The following is a 16,579-nucleotide window of genomic DNA, read 5'->3' on the forward strand; positions in this document are numbered from 1 at the left end:
TTGGCGCAGCTCCTGGGTGCTCCGGCTCCTCCTCCGCGCACTGAAGCGACACTGTTTTGGACACTGTAGCAGGAGCCGTTTTAGAAATCGAGGCAGAAAATGAACTGGGAAGAGGAGGAGCCAGAGAAGCCACGATTTCGGGCTCCTCCGGCTCCGTGCTACAGTAACACTACCGTAGTGGAGCCGGAGCCGACGGGAGCCGTGCCAAACGAGCCCTAAAGAACCAAACACCCCCTGAGGAGCTCCTAGTAGTACCAGCAGCAGTATATATATATATATACAAATATTTTTTTGGCACCCACATAATTCTCACTACTACATGATCGAATTTGCGCGACGTCGCCCAGGTGGCCTCCGTGGCGGGCATCTTTTTGCCCGCCACGGTTAATGCCTGTCGATTTACGTAGGCGGGCGTTTTTTATTTTCTAAGGCGGGCACTTTTGCCCGCCACGGTAAATCGATTTACCGTGGTGGGCGTCTTAAGACGTCCGCCTCGGAAAATAGCCTATTTCCCGAGGCGGACGTCTTAAGGTGCCCGCTACGGTAAATCGATTTACCGTGGCGGGCGTCTTAAGACGTCCGCCTCGGAAAATAGCCTATTTCCCGAGGCGGACGTCTTAAGGTGCCCGCTACGGTAAATCGATTTACCGTGGCGGGCATCCTATATGGCCCGCCTCGGAAAAGGCCCAAGCCTAAAATCCCCAGCAAGGCCCGATTTCTACCCCACTCCTCTGTCTCTCTCTTCCTCCACCCGTCGGCCCGACCTCCTCTCCGTTCCACGCGACTGAGTCCGAGGCGAGGCGACCTCCCCACTCCCCACTCCGCGCGAGACCGAGGCAGTCTCCTCTCCATTCCGTCGTCACCACCTCTCCACTCCTCTCCCGACGCGACATCCACCGGTGGCGCTGGGGACATGTGGCGCACGTCGGCTTCTGCGCGCGGGACCTGGCTCCCTTCCTCGCGCGGCGGCGCGACATCCACAGGCGGCGCGCCCTGGTCTCCTCTCTCTCCCTCGTGCGGATCTGGCCCCCTTCTTCCTCCCTGGCCGGATCTGGTGGGAGGCGGCCTCCCCATCCCTCCCTGACGACGGCGGCGTGCGGTTCTAGGTGGAGGGCTGCCGAATCCTATAGGAGGGCGGCTGGATCCGACGGATCCCGGCCGGATCCGGGGAATGCCGCGACGGTGGCGCTGCCAATGCAGGTACAGGTCTCTCTTCGTCTCCCTCGCTCTTCTCTCTTCGTCTCCCTCACTGTGCCCTCTCCCCTTTCCCAGATCTAGAGCCGGCACGGACGTCGGAGCTACGGTGGCGGCGCACGCGGATGCGCGGCTGCTCGGCGCCCTCCTCCTTTCCGGCCTCATCTTCGGCAGCGGCGCTGCAGAGGCGGCTGCAGCTGGATCCAGGGACGACGATGGCGGCGCTAGGGTTTCGGTTTGGGATTGGGCTCGCCGGTGGGCTCAGACAATGGGCTCGCCGGTGGGCTTTGGTTTTTTTTTGTTTTTTCCAAACGATTAACCGCGGCGGGCGGTGTAACATGCCCGCCGTGGTAAAAGTATATTTACCGCGGCGGGCACGTTACATCGCCCGCCGTGGTAAATCGGTTAACCGCGGCGGGCAAGGCCGCCCGCCGCGGTTAAGCCATGATTTACCGTGGCCTCTAGGCCACGGCGGACGGCTTTGCCCGCCGCGGAAAACCGAAAACGCCCGCCTCCAGTAAAGTTTTTGTAGTAGTGTCTCCTGAGACAGTTGCATCTTTTATTTCGTACTAATAAAGTAGATCGTTATATAAATAATGGTTTATTAATTCTCCAAACTTGACATTTCTTTCTTTACTTTGGACGGGCAATCGGTTTGCAAGTATCCAACGTGCAATATCCTGAGCTAGTAGGCAACAAAGACAATAGCTAGCAGTGCGGCCTGGGGTGCAGCAGTAGAGAGATTCCTTGTGCACTTTCTCCTTCCTAAAAAAACATGATTCTAGAATAGTATTAAATTAAATAATTTTAAATTTAACTAAATATATATATAATATAATGATATTTATTATACAAAAAATAAATAAGTATTAATATATCCATCATAAAATATATTTGTATTTAGTAGTCTATTTTTGGAGTCATATATGTTGACAATATTTTATATAAATTTAGTTAAAGTTAAGACAATTAACTTTGACTAAAACTAGAATTAATCTTTTTGGGACTGAGGTAGTAAGTATATATATACTGGTATGAGGACGACGGCATGCATGAATATTCCTTTCATTGCCAAATAAACCAACTTTTAGAGTTATCCGAAGCCAAACTATTTTAAGGGTTTGTTTGGGACTGTTCTGTTCCACGTTTTTCAGCCAAACAGGTGTAGGTCCATAAACTCTGTTCTAGAAAAACGGTGGAGTTGTAAGAGCTGCTCTATGATGGAGTTTGTGGAGGAATCCCAAACAGGTTGCTCCATGTTTTTCAGCCAAATAGGTGCACGTACTCCACAGACTCTGCTCCAGGAAAAAAATGTGGAGTTGAGCTAAAGGGATTCTCTAGAAGCTCTCATTTTTTTAGAGATGATCTATGGTGGAGTTTGTGGAGCAGATTTGGTGGAGCAGTTCCAAATAGGTCCTAAGTTTAACCAAATTTATAGAAAAGAGTATTAACATCTATGGCACCAAAGTATACTACAAAAGTATATTTTATGATGTATCCAATCTAAAAATACTAGTTTGTATCACAAATAATGTTGGTTCTATTTTATGAATTCTATAAATTTATAAGATTTGAAATTAGGAGAACTTTAGCAGTTGATTTATTTTGAGAAACATATAGTATACATGAGAGCAGGGTACGCTGGCCAATACATGAGAGTCTGTATACATGACTGTATGCCTGTGAGACGGATCTCGCGCCATTGATAGTTGCTCGATCGGCATGCATGACAAAAGCACTTTATTAATTTCAGTCTCGCAGACCAACTGCAGAAGGAAGCATGCATGGTATCCGTGACGAGCCTACTGACGATGTATGGTGCGCTACTGTACACCCCCCAAGTCCATATATTTCATTCCATGAAATATTTCATGTATATATACATACACACACTCCTATCTACAGTACTTGCCACGCGTGCGTGTTCCGGTGTTCTTTTTATCTCCGTTGCTACTACTGTAGACAGCAGTAGTCGCTTCCCTAGCCCCCAGACCCCTTTGGCCCCTGCCCGCCGCCACCGCCGGCTGCCGCCCTGGCGCCAGCGCCTGCCACTCTCTCGCCTCCCCTCTCTCCCCTTCCTACCTCGTCGGCGGCAGCGGCGGAGTTGGCCGCCGCGGCCGACCCGCACGCAGATCTAACGCTCGGCAGCTCAGCCCCGCCTCCGGGTGGCCTCGACGGCGTCGGAAGCTCCTTCACCCTCTCATCGGAGGACGGGGAGCTGGTCCTCGCCGAGGACGTCCTGGATGACGAGGATGCCTCTACTACTACAAAAACAATTTGTAGCAACGCCTTCCTTTTTTGTCCCTATAAATGGTTGTCAAATGAGCCGCTCTTACAAATGGATTTGTAGGGGTGGCCGGTGTTATCAGCCGCCCCTACAAATGGCCTAATTTGTAGGGGCGGCTCTATATCTAGCCGCCCCTACAAATCGAATTTGTAGGAGCAGCTCAATATTGAAGTGCTCCTATAAATAGCCGAGTATTAAAAATTATGCACTAAAATTCAAATTTTGTAAACAACATCGGATGGAGAAACAACAAAAATGAAAGTTGTAGATCTCGAAAAGTTATGAAACTTTGTAGTTGACAACTTTTTGATTTAAAATCATCTTGTCAAGGAAAACTATGTTTGAATTTCCAAAAATTTGAAATTTGAATTTTTTAAACGACCTCGGATGGATAAACAGTAAAAATGAAAGTTGTAGATCTTGAAAAGTTATGAAACTTTGTAGTTGATAACTTTCTCATTTGAAATCATCTTGTCATGGAAAACTATGTTCGAATTTCTCCATTTTGAAATTCAAATTTTATAAGTGACCTCGGATGGAGAAACTACCAAAATTAAAGTTGTAGATCTCAAAAAGTTATGAGACTTTATAGTTGACAACTTTTTCATTTGAATTAGTTTAGGGTATCGAATAATCAATTTATGCTCAGTTTTGTATAATATGTGGGAACTAAAATGGAATATAGACACAAGTGATTGTGAGGTGCAGTGGTAGAGGAGTTTACACGAGAGCGAGAGGTTGCGGGTTCGAAACCTGGCTCATGCAAAGTGTGCAAAAATCATGAAAAAATATTGCAACGATAGAGTGGGTGTGTGTGGCTGTCGGTGGAGACCTCCTCGGATTAAAAAAAATTGCTATTTTTTTGCCCCTTTTTTGTGATTTCTGAAAATTGTTTTGTAGGGGTGGCTCAATATCCAGCCGCCCCTACAAATCGATTTGTAGGGGCGGTCTGGGAACCTGAAGGGTCGAGATGGCGACTAGAGGGGGGGTGAATAGTCTTTTCTAAAACTTAATCGCGTCGGCTAACCGATACAAATGCGGAATTTAAACTAACGGTTTAGCCAAGACTACACCCCACTATATATGTTCACCAGCACCTTGCAAAGATAACAATTAAGCAATAAAGGTGCCGGGCTAGCTAGAGCTCTCCTAAACAATTCTAGGAGCAAGGTTACACAAACCTATGCCACTAGTACTTTAAGCGACAAGGGAGCTCCTACACATGCTAGTAAATAAAAGCACAAAGCTAACGATGCTCACTAGCAATGCTCAATAACAAGGCAACCAATGCCTAATTAGAGAGCGCAAATACTTAGCTACACAAACTAAGCAATGTGACTAACAAAGTTACTAAAACCAAATTAGCCACGCAAGGGAGCTATTTCTATGCTACACAAGCAAGAAGGTAATTAGCAAGCTACATAAGCTATTTAATTACAAGAGCAACTACACAAGCTTAATATGTATAAAAGTAATTGCAAGCTTGTGTAATGGGGATGCAAACCAACGGGAAGAACAAGGTTGACACGATGATTTTTCTCCCGAGGTTCACGTGTTTGCCAACACACTAGTCCCCGTTGTGTCGACCGCTCACTTGGTGGTTCGGCGGCTAATTAGCATCACCCGCTAAGCCCGCACGTCGGGCGCCGCAAGAACCTACCCCTTGAGTGAGGGTAGCTCAATGACATGCTTTACTAGAGTTGCTCTTCGCGACTCCCGCGGGGCGAGCACAATGCCCCTCACAAGCACTTCTCCGGAGCGCCGCATAAGCTTCTTGCGCGCTTCGACGGAGACCACCACCAAGCCGTCTAGGAGGTGGCAACCTCCAAGAGTAACAAGCACCACCGGCTTGCAACTCGATCACCTAGTGCCACTCGATGCAACCTCACGATGCAATCGCACTAGAATCGCTCACTCACACAATCGAATGATCACTATCAAGTATATGTGTGATGGAGGGCTCCCAAGCACTCACAAGCATGGACACTAAGTCCCTTGAGGTGCTCCTCCCCAGCCATGGCCGAGGGCCACTTCTATTTATAGCCTCAAGGGCTAAACTAGCCGTTACCCCTTCACTGGGCAATGGTCGGGCCGACCGGACGCTCCGGTCGTGTTGACCGGACGCTGGACCTCAGCGTCCGGTCGCCCACAGACGACCACGTGTCCCGGTTCCAACGGTCACTTGACCTGACCGGACGCAGCAGCACTCAACTGACCGGACGCTGAACCCCCAGCGTCCGGTCGTTTCCAGTAAGCTCCTGAGCATGACCGGACGCGTCCGGTCGAACGCGATTGGACGCAGCCAGCGTACGGTCACTCTCCAGCTACTGCGTCACCGTACGTCAGCCTGACCGGACACTGCCTTCCAGCGTCTGGTGCATTCAGATCCAGCGTCCGGTCAGTTGACCGATGCCAGCATCTTCTCCATTTTCTTCACCCTTGCTTAAGTGTGCTAACCACAAGAATTTGCATCCGGCACAATAGAAAATAGACATTCCATTTTCCCGAAAGCGCCGAATCCCGTCTCTCCCCTGCAAACACCACCTCCTTTGTAAATGTGCCAACACCACCAAGTATACACCACCATGTGTATGTGTGTTAGCATTTTCACAATCATTTCCCAAAGGATGTTAGCCACTCAACTTGCCACGCCACTCGATCCTAGCGACAATGCAAAGTTAGATCACTCGAGTGGCACTAGATGACCGATATGCAAACAAGTTTGCCCCTCTTGATAGTACGGCCATCTATCCTAAACCCGGTCATAAACTTCTCTACACACCTATGACCGGTGAAATGAAATGCCCTAGGTTATACCTTTGCCTTGCGCATTCCATTCCATCTCCTTCAATGTCGATGCAACACATGCACCAACACGATCAACAATGATATGATCCACTTCATATCATCACATGATCATATTGGTTCATCGATCTTGACTTCACTTGCTCTTCACCGTTGCCATCGTCCATCGGTGCCAAGTCTTGCTCAAGCTTCACCGCCACGCGGTCCATCACTCCAAAGCCTTCGACTTGCCCTTCACGCTTGCAACCGGTCCATCAAGCCAAGTCTTGTCTTGATCTTCTCCACCTTGATCACATGACTCAATGTCATGTCTCATGTGCATTTAAGCTCCTTCATCATCACATGTGTGAGCTTTGCAACATCTCCAAGCCATTTTCACCTTCATGGCATATGTTGCTCACACACATGTACTTGTGGACTAATCACCTGTGTATCTCATATAAATACAATTAGTCCACCTAAGTTGTCACTCAATTACCAAAACCAAACAAGGACCTTTCAACCTCCCCCTTTTTGGTAATTGATGACAACTCTACAAAGATATGGAAATTAAGCTCTTTTGGATTCATGTTGCTTGCCCAAGCAATTTTACCATATGAAAATGATTTTGGACAAGTACCATAAACCCGAAATGGTAGTATTAGCTCCCCCTACATATGTGCTAGAGTATTTAATTTGAAGCTTGCACATATGCATAGATTGAAATTATGGGAGAGTAAATACTACAAAATGATGCTAAGGTGTATAGAATAAACCTTTGAAGCGTGTACCAATCAGAGTTGCACCTTTAAGTTCATCCTTAGCACCATGGTTAGCTAGATATCACTTGATAATAAAACACTAGATACCTTGTGAGATCAACATTAAAAGCAAGGTACTAGCATTACTTGAAAAGCATACCAAGTGTCTAGCTATCATCCTATGCATGCTAGTTATCAAATCATCATCCAAGTTCTACAATTAGCATACACCACACAAGCATGCATATTGAAAAAACTTATGCAATGCAAGCAAGCACATGAATATGCATATATCAAATGCACTCAATCAAAGTTCATGAGCTTGCTCCCCCTACTTGTGTGCTTCTCTTGTCCAAGAATTTTGATCCATCTCTTTTCTTCAATGTTGCTCTTCTTTGTCCATGTCCACCCTCTATTTCTTTTGTATCTCATCTCTTCCATTGTACATTCTCTCCCCCATTCAATCAAGCTTCATATCTTTGTACAATCTCTCCCCCTTTGTCATCAATTTCCATAAAAGGTGTGCTTCTTATTGATGCAAAGGTATGCATTTTGGGGTAGATGGTTGAGACTTGCATTTTTTATGGACATTACTTGATTGTTAGAATGACACTACATGTAGATACCATTTTGAACTTGTAACTTGTATTACATGTATCTTATCATTCTATGCATGGGTCATCCATTTTATGCACTTAAGCTCTTGTAGGTGAGGGATGCATTCTTTATTTGATGATCACTTAAAGTTGAGGATCACTTGTGGAACCATCATCTTGCATGATTGATACTATGCATAGATACCACTTGTAGGAAGTGAATATCATTTGAAAGAATCTTCTAGTATGGAACCACTTATTTGATTTATCAATAAAGACCATTTCTTGAACATTTGCTATCTTCATGAGTACCACTTATAGGATATCACTTGTGAGTTGATACATACAAACTAGATATCCATTTGCATTGTTGTCTTGTGCTTGTACTCTTATCATTATCATGAGCTTCTTATGTGACTTGAACTAAATTGATTTGCTTAAGCTTTCAAGTCCGGTTTGAACCAATGACAAGCTTCTTCACACCTCTTGCAAGGGTTATCTTGCCAATGTTGTACTTGTCACTTGTTAGCAATCCAAATTAAGTCAAGTTCTTGGGTTTACTAGCTCATGAACAAATTCATGTACTAACCACTAGATCAAGTAATCATTCAAGCAATAGTGGTAGGCTATGAATTTCAAACATTTCATTTGTAATGCATGATCCTATGAAGTATGTACTATATATGCACTAACCGCATACTAGTAAGGGATGAAATGATCATGCATATTACAATGATACCTTTGCTATGTTGGAGTAGAGGATAGTCACATAGATTCCAATTCATTACTCCAATAGCAATATGAAGTCCAATTATAAGCATGGTGAAGACCAATAGATATCAATTTGAATCTCATTCTTCACCCATATGAAATGAATACCACTTATGATCAAGTGTACTTTCTTGTTGTGGTTGACTTGCTTTATCTTTTGATCTTTGCTTGCATAAGAGCATCAATTTGAGAATACCACTTGAAATATCATGACTAGCTCTCTTTTGGGTGTTGCTTGCTTTTCTTGATCAATCCTTTTGATTGCTTCAACTAAGCGTCTCAAATGTTCCTCGGATCACCACTTCCATGTTAGCCTTCCAAGTACCACACTTGGTTTACCTACACATAGGCGGCAAGCCCCTACACTAGGGAGAAGTGACCTCTCTCCAAGAACCATTGTTGACACTCACTTGAAATAACTTGATTGATTGATCCAAGTGATGGACTTAACTTGATGAGTAACCTTGATTCCTTCTTTAAGTCCTTTTCTTTCTACTTGTTTAAGTCCTTTTCTTTCTACCAAATGATCTTCAATCACAACTAGAACTTTAAACTTTATCTTCATCTTGAATTTGATTTTGATCTTCTCAATTTGAGTACCAAAAGTGTGCCAAGTACACTTCTCAATCAAATGGCCTTGTACTCATATCTTGTCATGCTTCTAGATCATTTCAAAACCAAATTTAGGTACCTCAAACACTTGTAAACATGTTTCCAACTTGAGGACCTTTTAATCAAAGTGACTCTAGATCAATCCAATACTTGTCACTTTTATGGCAGATTCTGTACTCTCCAAAGAACTAAGCATATTTCTCAAAGTACAAATCCAAATACTATGAAATTTGGTGGAGATGAGCTTCACTAAGTTATCTAGCAGCCATAAAAATTTTAGCTTCATTTGATCTCATATGGACTGCTAAATTTTAATTCTTCCACCACTGCTACATGCTGAAAACTGCTGCACTATAGCTGACAAGAACCACTCCAAAACCGAAGCATTTCTTATCCAATTTCCATGAAATTTCTACAGCATCTCATACCATAAATCTAGAGCATGTACACCAATTTTCATGCCAATCCAATAAGTTTTCAATACTCAAACATGGCTATGATCACAGCTAGCTCAGATTTTGAATATATGACAGATTTCAAGCAATTGAGCTATTCTTCATCACATATGAATCAAACTTGAAACTAACTTGTTTGAATACTTCCATAAGACATATATCCATTCAAATCACTTACTAAATATCATCTCATGAATTTATCCAACATAAATCAATCCAAACTTGATTACTAAGCAATTATCCATTCAAACATCTTATAGCAAGCAACATTGCATATTTATCTAATTCAATCAACTCATATGCATCCAAATGAAATGATCAACAAGAGATATACCTTTGGTTAGCTCATGATCATCCAATTAGCAAGCTTTCAACTCAAATATTTGCAAGCCATCAAATATATCCAATGAATTACCAACAACTTGAAATTTACACTTGTATGTTATAGCACATTTGGACTTCATTCAATTTGTCATGGCATTGGGATAATGATCATCACTTAGAAATACTTGGCTCAACTACATGATCAACAAGATGAATATCATTTGAACCAAGCCTCCAATGCCGATGGTACCTACAATCAATCATCCACTTTTTGATGGTACCCAAATAACTTTGGGTCATCTCAAGTTAGGAGCAACATACTTAGGCAATGCCTTAGTATGAATAGCGGGATGCTTTGCAATTGCAACCAATGAGGTACCATTGCCATCCTTTCTAAGCATATCATGATTATCAATTGAAATAGGCTTAGAAATTTTACCTAGGGGACATGAATGTGCCATGTGTCCCCTTTCCCGGCATGAGTAGCACTTTCTCTTTGCTTGAGCCTTCTCTTCTTTGCTCATGTGGTGCTTCTCATTGCCTTGCCTCTCATGGATTGCTTGAGCCTTCTTCTCAAGCTTGTTAGGACACTTAGAGGCAAAGTGTCCCGTACTTCCACACTTGAAGTACTTGATGTGAGCATAGACTTTCTTCTCAACTTCATTCTTGCTCATCATCTTGGCATCTTGAGTTTGCATTGGATGCCTTGCCTTTCCACCCCTTCTTGTTTTCTTCTTCTTGATCATCAAATCATCATCATCATGTTGGTTGATCTTGATTTGCTCTTGAGGTGTCTTCTTTTGCTCAACTTATGGCTTTGGTTGAGGCTTTACTTGTTGCTTCACCAATTGCTTAGTTGGGCACATTGAGGTAAGATGACCCCAAGTGCGGCACTTGAAGCACTTCACATGCTTTAGCCTCTCTTCTTCTTTCTTCAACTTGAGCTTCTCGATGTTAGGGCAACCATTTGCAAAGTGTCCCGCTTCATGACACCGGTAGCACATGGTGTGAGAGAGCTTTCTTTGATGTAGCTTCTTTATCTTTCTTTCTCTCTTTCTTTCGCCCTTTGTCATCTTCTTTTTGAAGCCAAGGCCACACTTGTCACCATAGTTTCTTTGAGTTTTCATCATATGCTCAAAGGTGACTTTTGAGTTGTAGCACCTCTCTAACTTGTTGCTCAATTTCTTCACTTCATTTTTGAGCTCATTGTTCTCCTTCAAAAGGTTAGTCTCACAAGACATAGAAGTAGAACAAGCATCTATATGTGAAGAGCATGGCATATCTAATAAATCATCACAAGAGGTGGATACATGCTTCTTGCCTACATCACAAGGGTTAGCAATAGTATGTGATTGATCAATTGACTCATGTGATGAGCTCTCATTATTTTTAAGTTTCTTTGTAAATATTTTAATGAGAGAAGCTTGTTTTTCTAATAATTTATCATGAGATGCAAGTAGTGTCTCATGATTCAATTTAAGCTCATCAAGTGAAGATTTATAAGTATTAAGTAATTTCTTATGCTCTTCACAAGAGTTCTTTAGAAATGAGTTTTCATTTTCTAATTTCATTATTTTAGCTTTCTCATTTTCTAAAGACATGGTCATGCTAGCAAGTCTACTAACAAGCTCATCATATGAATCAACATGATCAACCACATTATCATTTGATACCTTAGTGTCACCTTGTGACATGAAGTAATGTGGTGTAGTGGATGGGCTTGTAGTAGCATCATCATGGTTTGAGCATGAACCATCATCACCATCAAGTGTGCATGGGGTAGCATTATCACTTGCAACACTTGTGGCATCATCATCAACCTTGTCAAGTGAACTTGTAGTGGATTGATCATCATCATTCTCACTTGACAATGAGGTGGAGCAATCTTCCACAATCACCAAATTGTGGTTATGCTCAACACACTCATGTGCCTCCTTCTTGGGCTCATCCTCCTTCTTGAATTTTCCATCATCCCATGTGGAGGAATCACCGAAGATGTCCTTGATGGAGTCCCATATCTCACGAGCGGTCCCCTTGTAGTTTACTTGCTTCATCAAATCAAAATGTAAAGCATCCAATAGAAAACAACAAGCATTTGCATCAAGTTCATAGAGGACTCTTTGAGCTTTGGTTAGAGTTCTATGATCCAAGACATGGGAGAGACCACTAGTGACAACCCACCAAAATTTAGGTCCCTTTGCACGAAAATGATCAAGCATATGATTTTTCCAAAGTGCAAAGTTAGTGCCATTAAAAATGTGATTCTCACAACCATCTAGCCCATTAGACGCCATCCTCTCGGGTCGGTGAAGACCACAAATGAGAGACCGGGCTCTGATACCAATTGAAGGGTCGAGATGGTGACTAGAGGGGGGGTGAATAGTCTTTTCTAAAACTTAATCACGTCAGCTAACCGATACAAATGCGGAATTTAAACTAACGGTTTAGCCAAGACTACACCCCACTATATATGTTCACTAGCACCTTGCAAAGATAACAATTAAGCAATAAAGGTGCCGGGCTAGCTAGAGCTCTCCTAAATAATTCTAGGAGCAAGGTTACACAAACCTATGCCACTAGTACTTTAAGCGACAAGGGAGCTCCTACACATGCTAGTAAACAAAAGCACAAAGCTAACGATGCTCACTAGCAATGCTCAATAACAAGGCAACCAATGCCTAATTAGAGAGCACAAATACTTAGCTACACAAACTAAGCAATGTGACTAACAAGGTTACTAAAACCAAATTAGCCACGCAAGGGAGCTATTTCTATGCTACACAAGCAAGAAGGTAATTAGCAAGCTACACAAGCTATTTAATTACAAGAGCAACTACACAAGCTTAATATGTATAAAAGTAATTGCAAGCTTGTGTAATGGGGATGCAAACCAACGGGAAGAACAAGGTTGACACGATGATTTTTCTCCCGAGGTTCACGTGTTTGCCAACACGCTAGTCCCCGTTGTGTCGACCGCTCACTTGGTGGTTCGGCGGCTAATTAGCATCACCCGCTAAGCCCGCACGTCGGGCGCCGCAAGAACCTACCCCTTGAGTGAGGGTAGCTCAATGACATGCTTTACTAGAGTTGCCCTTCGCGACTCCCGCGGGGCGAGCACAATGCCCCTCACAAGCACTTTTCCGGAGCGCCGCACAAGCTTCTTGCGCGCTTCGACGGAGACCACCACCAAGCTGTCTAGGAGGTGGCAACCTCCAAGAGTAACAAGCACCACCGGCTTGCAACTCGATCACCTAGTGCCACTCGATGCAACCTCACGATGCAATCGCACTAGAATCGCTCACTCACACAATCGAATGATCACTATCAAGTATATGTGTGATGGAGGACTCCCAAGCACTCACAAGCATGGACACTAAGTCCCTTGAGGTGCTCCTCCCCAGCCATGGCTGAGGGCCACTTCTATTTATAGCCCCAAGGGCTAAACTAGCCGTTACCCCTTCAGTGGGCAACAGTCAGGCCGACCGGACGCTCCTGTCGTGTTGACCGGACGCTGGACCTCAGCGTCCGGTCGCCCACAGACGACCACGTGTCTCGGTTCCAACGGTCACTTGACCTGACCGGACGCAGCAGCACTCAACTGACCGGACGCTGAACCCCCAGCGTCCGGTCGTTTCCAGTAAGCTCCCGAGCATGACCGGACGCGTCCGGTCGAACGCGATCGGACGCAGCCAGCGTCCGGTCACTCTCCAGCTACTGCGTCACCGTACGTCAGCCTGACCGGACGCAGCCTTCCAGCGTCCGGTGCATTCAGATCCAGCGTCCGATCAGTTGACCGACGCCAGCATCTTCTCCATTTTCTTCACCCTTGCTTAAGTGTGCTAACCACAAGAATTTGCATCCGGCACAATAGAAAATAGACATTCCATTTTCCCGAAAGCGCCGAATCCCGTCTCTCCCCTGCAAACACCACCTCCTTTGTAAATGTGCCAACACCACCAAGTGTACACCACCATGTGTATGTGTGTTAGCATTTTCACAATCATTTCCCAAAGGATGTTAGCCACTCAACTTGCCACGCCACTCGATCCTAGCGATAATGCAAAGTTAGATCACTCGAGTGGCACTAGATGACCGATATGCAAACAAGTTTGCCCCTCTTGATAGTACGGCCATCTATCCTAAACCCGGTCATAAACTTCTCTACACACCTATGACTGGTGAAATGAAATGCCCTAGGTTATACCTTTGCCTTGCGCATTCCATTCCATCTCCTTCAATGTCGATGCAACACATGCACCAACACGATCAACAATGATATGATCCACTTCATATCATCACATGATCATATTGGTTCATCGATCTTGACTTCACTTGCTCTTCACCGTTGCCATCGTCCATCAGTGCCAAGTCTTGCTCAAGCTTCACCGCCACGCGGTCCATCACTCCAAAGCCTTTGACTTGCCCTTCACACTTGCAACCGGTCCATCAAGCCAAGTCTTGTCTTGATCTTCTCCACCTTGATCACATGACTCAATGTCATGTCTCATGTGCATTTAAGCTCCTTCATCATCACATGTGTGAGCTTTGCAACATCTCCAAGCCATTTTCACCTTCATGGCATATGTTGCTCACACACATGTACTTGTGGACTAATCACCTGTGTATCTCATATAAACACAATTAGTCCACCTAAGTTGTCACTCAATTACCAAAACCAAACAAGGACCTTTCAGAACCGCCTCTACAAATCAGCGATTTGTAGCCACCCCTTCATAGGGGCGGCTGGCAAAACCGCCCCTGCAAAGGATTACGAGCCGCCCCTAAAAACATTTCTTACGTAGTGCTCGGCACCCAACTTGCCATGGCAGACTACTTCGGCGTCGGGGCTCGACACCTTCCTCGTCCACCCCTATGCGCCTAGCCCGTCGTCCTCTCTATCCCCCTCACCTCCCCCTTCCACCCCGAGGATGGCTCGATGGGGCGTTCCAAGGCTCGTTGTTGGACTGATGAGAACCTTGACGACTTCGACGCAGAGAGGTCGCCGGTCAGCTCCCCAACCTCCTACCTCGACGTAGTCCACCAGGGTCGCAGCTCCGAACATCGCCTTTGCTGGACCGTGCCAAGCCACGCCTCATCGTTGGAGGCTCTGGTGGCAACGATGCTACTGAGCAGGGCAAGTGCCCCCCCTGGCTGAGGGAGCCTAGCCAGCTAACGTCGTTGGAGGCACGCACGACAGTGGTACTGGTGCTGGCACTGTGCACGGGCGACGCAACCGCAGGTCTCACTGGCCGAAGGCACGCACGACAGTGCTACTGGTGCTGGCACTATGCATGTGCTGGTGCACAGTCTGCCTGCTCGGCCCGTGGATGGCCGCGTCCCCGCCCGGTAGCGCCTCGGACGTCGCGGACGGGGCTCTGCCCGCTAGCGCATCTCCGCTCCAGTTGTCGATGGCTAGCGTGAGGTCTTGACGTAGGGGTCATTAAGTGGTGCTAGAGGGGCACGCCCTGCCCGCACTGCATCGGTGAACCAGCGGCCCCCTACCCGCTATCCGGCGGATCTTCACAGGAAGAGCATCAACTGTCTCTCCACCGTGCACAGGGTGGCAGCCTGCACACTGCGCCCACGCTGCCTCTGTTGCAAGGGGTTCCAACATCTCATGCGGGACTATAAGCAGCACGCGGAAGGTGCCTCTTTCCAACCCCGGCACAGTTGGTGCCCCATATGGCCGGCAACGACGCCCTGTCCGAGAACGTATCTTGGGCAACCGGTAGAGTACCCAGGGCGGCAAGTCGAGCGCGGCTGGAGCTATGCCGGCTGTAGCTACACCTGTACCAGGTGCGACCACACGTGGCGGCAGTGGGTGGAGATGGCGGAGATGTAGGAGACGTCGGCGCCGACGAAAGGGGGACGACACCGCTGCGGCAACGAGTGTCGCCACCAAGAGTCACGGGCGGTCGATAGGGGTCGCCCAAGAGACACCTGACTTCACCTCGGTCAATGCTGGAGCTCAGGCATGGCACGGTGGGACGACCAACGTGACGAGCATCATTGAGCTCGACCCGTTAACACTCAAGCTATACCCGGGTGCCACGCATGATTGCGACATCTCGGAGGACCTGATGGTTGAGGAGTTTGTTGCCTCGCTCATCGGTAGCCCCATCGACGTGTGGCCTTCCCTAGCGCCTCCCGTCAATTTCAGCGACCCCCAGCCTTCGGATGAGGCCCCTGCTGAAGGATGTGGACCCGGTGGTGGTGTCCTGTGAGCTACGGATACCACCCCCTGCGCCCCATTCAGTGGGCAGTTGACTCATCGAAGACACACATGGTCGACCTCATGGTGGATGGCCCTCCCAGTTCACACCGAGGGCTATCCACCAGGCTGCGGACAACGACGACTCTGCCAAACGACGCCTCGATAGCTTCATCAACAATGTCACGCGTAAGAGGGACTCTCTGTTGATTCGTGACCCTCCCAAGTAGCCTCCTGCTAAGCCGGTGCTGCCGTGGCGGAGCAGGCGGTTGGCGGCTCAGAGCATCTCTTGAGTGCCAGCTTTCAAGCGAAGTGAGGTGTTGATCATGTAGCGTATGGGCCACACCAAGGGTCCATCTGTGCCATCCGCTTCGGAGTTGGAGACCTTCGATAGGCTCTTCGATGGCAAGAAGCCGAGGCGCTGGACGAGCTCTTTCTGGCCGTTAGAAAGGCATCGTCCAGGCAGCCGTGAAGACGCAAGGCCACCTCCTGGGTCACAAAGCTGCGTCGATATTGGTTGTTTCCTTTTATGTAATATCGAAACATGAGGTCGTTTGCTAGGATGGTCCAGCTTTGGCTGTGTT

The sequence above is a fragment of the Miscanthus floridulus genome, chromosome 9 (genome assembly GCF_019320115.1).
Source record: "Miscanthus floridulus cultivar M001 chromosome 9, ASM1932011v1, whole genome shotgun sequence".
Classification (NCBI taxonomy): domain Eukaryota; kingdom Viridiplantae; phylum Streptophyta; class Magnoliopsida; order Poales; family Poaceae; genus Miscanthus; species Miscanthus floridulus.